Raw genomic sequence first — 12,345 nt, forward strand, 5'->3', positions numbered from 1 at the left:
ATATCGTTTCCATGGTCCGTACGGGAGAGGCTGAAGACTTGCTGTACAATCTACATCAAATACGTGTTCGCTAAATTGATCAACAGACTTTCGCCAGTCTTCAGTCACCATTCCACAAAATTCCTTGTTCATGTCTGCTGCAATTCAGCAAGGCGTTTACCGCTCTGTTTCGATCCTGGCATGAAGACTGTGTATTCCTTCGAAGGACGGATGGAAGATTAGTGACCTATTACGAATTCTTTCTGGGGAAAGACATGGGAATGAAGTCTGTAAAGTTATTTTCCAAAGACGCCATATCGGAATTTGTCACAAGCTGGTTAGGTAAAACACGAAAAACGCAAGTCTGGGTGCCTGGAATGAATTCGACAGCCGCCAACCCGAATATGAGTCCAGTGCCTTAACCACGGCGCCATATCGTTCGTTGTATTCATTCATCTTCATCCTTCAGGCGAACATGATAATCACACCAAACAATGGAACAGTATCCTTGAATACGTTGTACTAGTTTTAACAGGTGCATTCCATTTTTGGCCAGATGTCTGCCCGGAGCGAAAACAAGTTTCTTAGAAATTACACAATGGTTTTTTGTCCGAATGTTCATAGCCAAATGAAGGGTAGGAAATGGACAAATGGTGTATCGAACTGACAAGCTTGGAGCCTAGTTTCACAAAAAGAGGCAAGTTTAATTATTTGAAAGTAATCATGGTAATTAAGAAGAACTTCGTTAGTGATACGCCGGGAAATTAAAACATTTCATGAACAGCTGCTGCTACCTACATAAATGAAGCGTCTAAAAATATTAAATCAGAACATAAAATGAAAATTCGTTGTTTTCTCTTTGTCTACGTAGTCTTAATAACAACAGAATATCGATCGATACTTAAATATGTTATATTTCTAGCTTTCGAAACAAAACTTGAAAACGAAAAAAATTGAAAGAAAACGATCAAACGTATTCTGAAACGATTTGTTTAATGTAAGAAACAAAACAGATTAGAGAAACATGTGATGCGCCTTTGAATAAAGTGCGAAACCATTCACAGCTGATGAGGAGCTGACTGAGTATTTTAAATCCAGTGTTAGAATCTTAAAATTTTAAAGAGTACTAGAGGATATTGGTCTGTTGGAATTTCACACAGTGGTCACCCTACGTCACTAACATATGAACATCTCAGCTGCTATCAGTTAGAGCTTCACTCAAAAATGCGTCAAAGGTTTCCCGAATGTATTTTAGTCCTTAATTTTAGACAAATTATTGCACAAAATAATCGACTTTTTGCAAAAAATTTTAGTTCTTGGATCAAGAGATTTAACAATAAAGCACATGAAACCCAATTCGGGATGGGTGGACGTGACTCTCAACTCAGATCCTCCCGAATGCCACTGTAGTTGGCACTAGGAGCGCTTGTTCATAGATCCTGTGTAGTTACTTGTTTACATGCTGTCTTGCTGTAGCAGCATTTATAAAAAAAATAAGTGCTCACTAGGGCTGCATCTCATGAAGCATTATTTGGTCAAGGTTAAGGGTGCAGTAGTACGTTGTTTGAAATTTTAGACTTTGCATCGGTCTTTGATTTCAAGATTTTCTTAAATACTCTGTTCGATTACTGGTTTCGATCCACTGTGATAATCTTCAGCCAACTGTAACAGCAGCATAAAATATAACAGATAATGAAACTGAAAAACAGTTTGGAATGATCCGTGCGATGGCGGCAGAGTAGGTATACTATGATTGCAGCTACAACAGAAGCAAGGGTAGTGCATGGTAAACTGAGAAATTATTGTGAAAAACCAAAATCATGAATCACGCTACACCTCGAATGCTGGAATTTCATTTGACGCGCAGTGCTCTACCAGAAGACGATGCAACCAGTCACGACCGCTGATATACGAGGGTTGTCCAGAGAGTAAGTTCCGATCGGTCGCTAAATGGAAACTACAGTGAAAATCAGAAACATTTTATTTGCAAGAGTTAGCTCCACTTTCCAGATACTTCTGTACATAGTCGCCGCTCCGACTTAGACATTTGTCGGAGCGTTATACCAAATTTCCAACACCATCGTCATAGAAGGCAACCGCCTGTGTTTTCCGACAATTCTCTACGCTTGTCTATAGCGAGTAGTCTGTGCCCAAGTGTTGTCTTCGTATCCAGCGTTTGATGTGAACAGAGATGATACTCAGGACGAGTCAATTAGGGCTGTGTTGTGGGTGATCGAACACTTCCCACCGAAAAGGCTGCAGGAACGTCTTCACTGCCCCTGCAGAGTGCGGCTGAGAACTGCCATGTAGAAGGAAGACCGTGGCAGTTGTGTTAGGTGGGCTGCATTCATTAATGCGAAGCCTCTCAGTAGGCCCTCCTATTTGGCGGGAGCCATCGTTGTTCTAGGCACCTTTACTCGCTCACAGTGCGCTCACAACTGAAAAGAGTGTCTTGATGCGATTGACGGCCATACTATAGACACTACCCAACACATCTGTCCAAACCTTCATCGGGGTTTCATTCTGGTGTCCATTTCGCGACCAATCGGATCTTACTTTCTCGACAACCCTCGTATACTGTGTCCTGCCTCCCTGTCCTTAATAGTAGTGTTGTTCTCCTAACAGTTCATCATAAGTCTTCTGAGAAGAAGGAAAGTGTAGATATGGCTCAGGCATGGCCTCAACTAGACCAGTGCTGCATGATTGACCAACACCCCGCAGTGTAGGGGGATATGAGATGGAGTTGCAGACTGAAATTTGCAGTGGGTGGTCTATTTACAGCGAGACAGGTCAAGAGGTATTTTGTTACCCACTTGTTCAACTGCCACAAATACGCTAACTAGAGTTTAAGAAATTCCACTTTTCACTATACTGAAGGGAGCCACATTTCCATCTCGTGCATTGTTCAAACAAGATGCTGGATTGCACTGGCAGTAGGACATTGTCTGTGGAAATTTTAAGAGAAGCAGGGAGGCAGTAACGGGTTGAACGATTCCGCTAGTTATTCGAATGGCTCGAATGGAAAAATAGCGGAGTTCATTTCTTGCTCTATTAGCCAATGCCTGTAACAAAAATTGATACACTCAATGGGAAAAATCATACTGGTTGATTTGCTCAGGACGCAGCCAGTCGGCGGCCACCCTGGGAGACGTCCAGGATCTGGTGAGCCCCAACGCCGCCATGATGCGACTGCTGGGGTTGTGGGGCGCGCCGGTGGCGCGCGGCTGGTTCTGCTTGGCCATGGTGGGATTCGTGGCGGTCACCAGCGCGGGCAAGCTGTGCCTGGACACCCCCGAGGAGCTGACCGCGCTCGCCGACTACGCCTACACTGTGCTTCGGCTGTCTGCCATTATAGTGAAGGTAAACGCTCCCTAACAGGACGGAGGAAAATCAAAAACGAGCGTCCTCCGTCACCGTCTCAATGAATAAATTTTCATTAACGCCTTAAACAACTCGAACACCACACATATAGGCTGGTCATTAATTCTCGGTGCATTTGCACGAAATAATGAATGCATCTACACAATACGCAGGTATATTGCCAATCTATGTACACATTTTCGTCACACTTCAACATGGCTTCAGTCCATTTCGAAGCACTGCTCTATCTATCTACATCTACATCACACTCCGCAAGCCACCTATTGGCGCGTGGCGGAAGGTACTTTCGGTACCCATATATGATCCCTCCAACCCTGTTCCACTTGCGAATAGTGCGTGGGAAGAGCGATTGTTAGTAAGCCTCTGTACTGGCTCTAATTTTTCGAATTTTCTCCTCTCGCTCAATACGCGAGATGTATGTGGGGGGAAGTAATATGTTTCCGCCTCCTCCTGAAAAGTGCTGTTCCGAAATTCCAATAGTAAATCTCTCCATGATATAAAAGGCCTCTCTTGTAACGCCTGCCAGTGGAGGTTGTTTAGCATCTCCTTTGTGCTCTCTCGCCAGCTAAGAGATTCTGTGACGAATCGCGCCGCTCTTCGTTGGATCTTCTCTGTCTTCTCTATCAGTCCTATCTGATAGGGATCCCAGGTAGACGAACAATACTTAAGGATCAGGCGAACAAGCCCCTCATAAGTTACTTCTTTCGTGGATGAGTTACATTTCCATACGATTCTTCCAATGAATCTGAGTCTGGTGGCTGCTTTTCCCACTATCTGTTTTATACGGTTATTGCACTTAAGGTCGCTCTGGGTAGTTATGCCTAGATATTTTACGGCAGACGCTGTCTCCAGCTGTTTGTCATCAATAGTGTAGCTGTACAGTAGTGGATTTCTTTTTCTCTGTATGCGCAATATGTTACATTTATTTACGTTCAGTGCGAACTGCCAGAGCCTTCACCATGCATCAGTTCTCTACAGGTCGTTCCGCAGATTCTCACTATCTTCTAACGTTGCTACTTTGGTATAGACAACTGCCATCATCTGCGAATAGCCTTAAGTAGCATGCGACGCTTTCTACTAGATCATTTGTATACAGGGTGAGTCACTAACTATTGCCACCAAGAATAACTCCTCAAGTATAATAGGAGCTGAAAACTTTGTGGGACAATTGTTGCATGGGACGACGGGGGCCATAATGTGACGTTTGGTTTTTTGTTGCTAGGTGGGGTCGCTTCAGAGATATGGTCAACTTTTTTTTTTAATGGGATGCTAATGTTTGGTTCTCATATTCTGATAGCGGCAATCGATACGAATCCAGTGATGTGTAACAGTAAGGTATTTGAAGGTCAACGAAGGTCACAAAGGTGGCATGAAGGTCCATTAACAGAAGGTGTTAGAAGTGATGACCTTTGGTATCAATGCAGTGCTGCAATCTTCTTATCGTTGATTGAGTAGTATTCCTTCTCACATCGGCACTTATCGAAGCACATGCTCTGACAATTCTACCTCGCGTATCTTCAGGTGTAGTTGGACTGTCTTTATAAACAATGTCTTTTACGAATCCCCACAAGAAAAAATCCAGAGGCGTCAAGTCTAGCGAACGAGCCTGCCACTACACATCTCCTCCACGTCCAATCCAATCCAACGATTTGGGGATTGTCTCTGCAACTCATTTCTAGTCATCAGCGAAAAATATGCCGGACCCCTTTCGTGTTGATACCACATTCTGTTCCTTGTTCTAAAGTTATTTCTTTCAATAAAAGACCTAATGTTTCTTGCAGGAATGTGGTGTACTTTCTACCATTAAAATTTCCTTCGATGAAATAGGGGCCTATAATTCTGTCCTCCAGAATCCCACACCATACATTCACCGACCACGGTTTTTGTTGTGCAACTTGGCGCAGACAATATGATTTTGAGTTGCCCAATAATTCACGTTATGCAAGTTAACATTTCCATGGTTTGCGAACGTGGCCTCGTCAGTAAATAAAATCAAATTAATAAATGTGTCATCCCTCTGAATCTGAAGTTGAGCCCATCGGCAGAATTCAATGCGGCACATACAATCCGTACCAGTTAATTCTTTCTGGGGACTGAAATGCTAAGGATGATATTTATAGCGATGCAGAACACGAACGACACTACTCTGGCTCATGCCAGATTCCCTTGCTATTTGACGCGAACTAACACAAGGATCTCGAACCACAGCGGCAAGAGTACCAATTTCCGTTTCCTCGTTAGTAACTTGCCTTTGCCGGATATGTTTCCGATGCCTTAAAGATCCAGTTGTTCTCAATTTATCTTACACATATTTAAATGTACGACGTGTAGGGAGAGTACGTTGAGGATATCTTTCAGCGTATAAGTCTCTAGCTCTCACTGAATTTCGTTGGCATTCTCCGTAAATGAGGAGCATATCGACTTGTTCTTCGAAGGAATACATCTTTCACATTCGCTTGATTCGTCGATACTAGTCTTACCGTTCATAGTAGTGTTGTATTGCGAAACCGTCGAATGGCGTTTACTGTTTGCACGATATACGAGAAAGAATTGTCGGAGCGTGTGCTTCGATAAGTGCCGATGTGATGAGGAATACAACTCGAACCATGATAAGAAGATTGCAGCACTGCGTTGATACCAATGATAATCACTTCGAATACCTTCTGTAAATGGACGTTCATGCCATATTTTTGACCTTCGTTGACCATCAAAGACCTTACTGTTACACATCATTGGATTCGTCTCGATAGCGGCTATCAGAAAATAAGTACCAAACTATAGTAACTCATTTAAAAAAAAAAAAAACAAAGTTGATCTTCACATCTCTGACGCGACCTCGCCTACAACAAAGAACCAACGTCATATCATGGCCCCCGTTTCCCATGCAACATTTGTCCCACAAATTTTTCAGCTCCTATCATACTTTCGGAGTTATTTTTGGTGGTATTAGTTAGGGACTCACCGTGTCTATTGTAAACAGCAACGGTCCTATCACACTTCTCTGTGGTACACCGGATATCACTTTTACATCAGTCTATTTAGTTCCGATAAGAGCGACGTGTTGAGTTCTATCTGCAAAAAGGTCTTGAATGCAATCAAGGTCTGCTCGTATTTTTTCATTAAACGGCAAAGCGGGACGGTGTCAAATGCCTTACTGAAATCAATGAACACGGCATTAACTTGAGCGCCGTTGTCCGCTGCGCTCTGCATCTCATGGAGGAACAGAGCGAGCTGAGTTTTGCAGGATCTCCTTTTGCGGAATCTATGTTGATTTTTATAGAGGAGATGTTCATTTTCCAAATACGTCATAATTCTTGAACATAAAACATGTTCCATAATGCTATACCAGGTTAATGTCAACGATATAGGTCTATAATTGTGTGGATCTGTCTTACGGCCTTGCTTAAAAACGGGAATGACCTGGGCTTTTTTCCAATCGTTAGATACCTGTCGTTGCTCAAGCGATCTACGATAAATTGCTCCTAGAAGGGAGCAAGTTCTTTCCCATAATCTTTATAGAATCTTATAAGTATCCCATCTGGTCCTGAAGCCTTTCCACTTCTAAGCCACGGTAGCTGCTTTTCAATTCCGTGGTCGGTTATCTCAATATCTGCCATTTCGATGTTCGTGCAACGATTGAAAGGAGGGACAGAGTTACAATCTTCCGAGGTGAAACAACTTCGGAAGACCGAATTCAGTATTTCGACCTTCTCTCTGTTATCTTACGTTTCGGTGCGATGTGATCGCTGAGAGAAGATTTTGACCCACTTACTAAATTTACAAACGACCAAAATCTCTTAGGGTTTTTACTCACGTCGGTTGACAATGTCTTACTTTCAAAATCATTGAAAGCTTCTCTCATTGCTCTCCTTAAGCTCATTTTCACTTCTTTCAGCTTTTGTTTGTCAGCTAGGTTTTTACTTCTCTTGAATCTGAGATTAAGTGCTCTTTCTTCACGTAGCGCTTTTCTAACACGGCTATTAAACCATGGTGGATCTTCCCCATCCCTTAAAACCTTACTCGAAAAATACTTGTCTAGAGCATATTGAACGATACCTTTGAATTTTTTCCGTTTGTTGTACACATCTTCGTCCTCATGCAGAGATATTCTGAAATTATCATCCTGTCATCCTTGCTGGGCAAATATATCTTCCTACCTTTCTTAACATTCCTTGTAGGACCCGTCGTCATAGATGCTGTCACAGCCTTATGATTGCTGATACCTTCCTCTACGTTAACTGATTCGATAAGTTCAGGTCTGTTTGTTGCCAGGAGGTTCTCTTACTATCTGCTCAAGGTAATTTTCGGACAAGACATCCAGAACAATGGCACACGAATCCCTGTCTCTTGCATCAGTTTTGATGCATAACGCTCCCAATCTATACCTGGCAAGTTGAGGTCACCATCTATTACAACGGCATGATCAGAAAAATTACTAATGATATTCTGCAAGCTCTGTCTGAAGCGCTCTAAAACTACAATTCCTGATCGAGGTAGTCTATAAAAGCATCCGATCACCATTTGTGACCGTTCTTTGACAGTTTATTTCACACAGATTTATTCACAGTCGAAATCCGTGTTAATCTCGCTAGATTATCGAATTTTTTACTGCAATAAACACGCCGCCACAATTGGCGACTAACCTATCCTTACGATAAACATTCCAATCTGAACTTCGGATTTCATCGTCATTGACGTCTGGTCTCAACCACCTTTCTGTTCCCAATGCTATCTGTTGATTATAACCTTCAGCAAGCGATACTAATTCGGGGATCTTTCCTTGGATGCTCCTGAAGTTTAGTAAAATCATATTAACCTTTTCGATCTCTGATCTGTGAGGACCAAGATTCTCTAGGTCGCTTTGTATGATTTATCAGGCAAATCGTCTTTGATCTCGACGGAACGTTTCTTTAACATAAAAAAGCCCCATGTGCACTTCACATGTGCACCACTACCCTGGTAGGTACTTCTTGTGTGTAATCCACGCCTGGCCTATTAAGGGGAACCCTACAATTCTGCACCCTTTAGCGGAGGTCGAGAAATTCCCATCCGATACCATCGGAAAGACGTCTGAGCCTCTAGTTTAGATTTTCCACTTTGCTCCAAAACAGAGGACCGCGGTCAAAGCTGAGTTCGATGCTACAAATAGACAGTTTGGGGTGCACTCTGCGTTCGTTCTAGTTGCCTTCATTAAATCTTCCAGCCACCAAAATGAGCCGAGGAAGGTCTCAGAACCCAAGCATAGGCGTCATTCGTGCCGGTATGTGCCACTACATGGAGCCGGTTCCACCCAGTGCGTTCGATAGCCGCGCTTGCAGGGCCTCCTCCACATCACGGATGAGGCCTCCCGACAAACATACCGAATGCATACTGGAATTCATTCCCGCCTTGCCTGCTACACTAAGTGACCAAAAGTATCCAGACACCCCCAACAATATACGGTTTTCATATTAGGTGCATTGTGCTGCCACCTACTGCCAGGTCCTCCATATCTGCGACCTCGGTAGTCATTAGACATCGTGAGAGAGCAGAATGGTGCGCTCCGCGGAACTCACGGACTTCGAACGTGGTCAGGTGATTTGAGTGTCACTTCCGTCATACGTCTATACGCGATACTTCCACACTCCTAAATATCCCTAGGTCCACTGTTTCCGATGTGATAGTAAAGTGGAAAAGTGTAGGGACACGTACAGCAGAAAAGCGTACAGGCCGACCTCGTCTGCTGACTCACAGAGACCACCGACAGCTGAAGAGGGTCCTAGTGCGTAATAGGCAGACATCTATCAAGACCATCACACAGGAATTCCAAACTGCATCAGGATCCACTGTAAGTACTATGACATTTAGGCGGGAGGTGAGAATACTTGAATTTCATGGTCGAGCGGCTCTCATAAGCTACACATCACGCCGGTAAATGCCAAGCGACGTCTGGCTTGGGGTAAGAAGCTTAAACATTGGACGATTGAACAGTGGAAAACGCGTGTGGAGTAACGAATCACGGTACACAATGTGGCGATCAGATGGCAGGGTGTGGGTATGGCGAATGGCTGGTGAACCTCATCTGCCAGCGTGTGTAGTGCCAACAGTAAAATTCGGAGGCCGTGGTGTTATGGTGTAGTCGTGTTTGTCATGGAGGGGGCTTGCACCCCTTGTTGTTTTGTGTGGCACTGTCACAGCACAGGCCAACATTGATGTTTTAAGTACCTTCTTGCTTCCCACTGTTGAAAACCATTTCAGGGATGCGGTTTGCATCTTTCAGCACGATGGAGCACCTGTGGCGGAGTGGTTGCACTACAATAACATCCCTGTAATGTATTGGCCTGCACAGAGTCCTGACCTGAATCCTGTAGTACACCTTTGGGATGTTTTGGAACGCCGTATTCGTGCCAGGCCTCACCGACCGACATCGAAACCTCACCTCAGTGCAGCACTCCGTGAAGAATGGGGTGCCATCTGATTGAACGTATGCCTGCGAGAGTGAAAGTTGTTATCAAGGCTAAGGATCTAGGCAACCAAATTGCCTGAAAATGTGATCATATGTCAGTTCTAGTGTGTACATCATATGTCAGTTCTAGTAAAATATATTTGTCCAACGAATACCTGTTTACCATCTGCATTTCTTCTTGGTGTAGCAATTTTAATGGCCAATAGTGTACACACAAGGATATGAGCTCGATGCTCAAATGACCGTAGTCTTGCCGAACCTCTGCCGACCTATCTGCTTCGATCTATGCAGTCCCTTGTTATGAAGGGTGCTCGAAACTGTTTGAGCACAACAGTGTCGAAAATGACTTCTTGCTGGAGCTGTTTTTACATGAATTTCTCCCGCATTTAAAGGCAAATGCTCGCTGTATCTGTGTGTTCTGCAAAACTGAAGGACCGATAATTACCAGTCTGAGCCACACACAAACATTTGGTGTCTCTTTGCCATTCAGTGATGGCGAGACGTGGCTTGTTAGCCCGTATGTGGCAGTTTACGCAGATTGGCCTCATCGGTGAACAAAATGTGATCCGAGAGGGGCTCGTTGTGTGAAGCCTCTATCAAATCATAAAAAAGCAGTTTGGTGAGCTGCGTAATCTTCGTGGTTTAATTTGCGAAGCACCTGAATATGTTGTTTTATTTAGTCCGAAACTTTCAAAATAGTTGATTTTGCCATGACTAGGTCGTCGATAGAAACGACGGATTAATGCATCGCTCTTCTTAACAACACAGGCACTGCAATATCGTATTTATCCGCCGATACCAGGCAGCGACTTTCAGTAAAAATGTCCTTTCCTGTATGGAAATTACACAATTTGACGCAGGAAAGACGACGTATGGAAGTTTGGGTTTAGCCGTCAGTTCCTACGTGAAGCAGAAAATCCAGGTTCGAGTCCCGGTCTGGCTCAAATTTTCGTTGTTACCTATACATTGTGCAGATGGGATCTGATCATATTCGCGATTTCGAATCATTTCTTGTGTTATAGTTACGCCTGACCACAACACCCGCCCGCGGTAACAAGGGAAACCGAGAGCCGAAATTAGAAGAGCGCATACATACAGCGGAAACGTAGATACTCTCGGTTCTGATCTGACAGAGTTTATTGCATCCCGGGAACAGTATGACCTGCCATCCAGACTGGTGCTCCTGTAGTCAGTTGCCATGCCAAGCCAGCAGTCTTTATTGGTCCCGACGAGATTTCCGGTGACACGGATCCATTAGGCAAGCCGTGAGTGTAGGGTTGCTAGTTTTCACTTGTGTAAATTCATAGTACAGCACTTTCACTAGACTCTTGGTCTACAAACAAAGGCACACTAGAGGCCTCTTCACTTCATCCAAGGAGAAATAACAACAGTCAGCTCTCCACCTGCTCAAGCAACACACAGATGACAGTTGTTGATATTCAAGAAAGACAAGGCATCCTCCCTCTTTGAAGAACGTGAAGCAGAACTATGCACGTCATGTTGCTCTGTGCTCCACTCCTAAATGTGTGGAACTTGATTGGGCGCCTGTGCCACCTCCGCGGAAGTCGTGTTCATAGCCCAAAAAACTGACGGCTTTTTTTCTTGTCTGTGTCGACTTCTGCACCCCCTGCATACTTCTTGTGCAGCTGTATTTAATGGGTGACAGTAAATATCTAATTACTTGACTTCAGTATTGTTTCCTCAGAACTTCCTTTCCAAAATTTCACCGTAGAGCAGTCAGATGTTGACCGCTAGCAGTGCCTAAAGCTGATGCACAGACTTTCCAGTAGCTACTTCAAATCAGAGTTCTGGTAGGTTGCCATTACCCGTCTCCATGTGCTATATACGGTACACACAGCAATACCGCATTTAAAACTGTCACACAGGTCTGTGTGGGACTTGGTTTGACTTTCCGTTTTTGAGACAGCAATGCTAACTCAAGATCACAGTGGCTGTGGATTGTGAATCAACTTATCATTAGAAATCATAGCTCTTGACGGGGTTTTTGCTGAGCGCCTGCATCGCATACGGACAGTATTTGAGGGAATCTAACGAGTATTCTACAGTAGACGACTTTCTGACAATACATTCCAAAACAGAATAACGCCAGACTATCTTTTGCCCGAAATACCGCCGATCATATGTTTATAAGTAGGCTCATTTACCCAATTAATAGCCTGCAGCCGTCAGTAGTATTTCACTGTGGACTCCAGTCAATTTAGCAGCAACAGACAGAAAGCGACCAATGTCTCATTGATTTCGCAGTTAAAACGTCGGGAAGGCACTGTGAGTTCGCAGAATCTTGACGAAATTCTGTTTCTGTAATGGGAAGAGGATTTTACAGGCAAGACGTTTTTATATATATTAGCCATAATTGCCAAAAATTATGTTCATTTTTGACTGGTTATCCTCTTGTTACGCAATTTTGCTGTCCATTTATTAGTAAAGAGCTGTAACTGTCCCTTATGTCGCCTCCATCCTTGCAGATTTCGGCTCAGTGTGAGCTGTATCCTTTGATATCACTTTTCGGGCAGTGCAAC

Source organism: Schistocerca piceifrons, chromosome 1 (genome assembly GCF_021461385.2).
Source record: "Schistocerca piceifrons isolate TAMUIC-IGC-003096 chromosome 1, iqSchPice1.1, whole genome shotgun sequence".
NCBI classification, from domain to species: Eukaryota; Metazoa; Arthropoda; class Insecta; order Orthoptera; family Acrididae; genus Schistocerca; species Schistocerca piceifrons.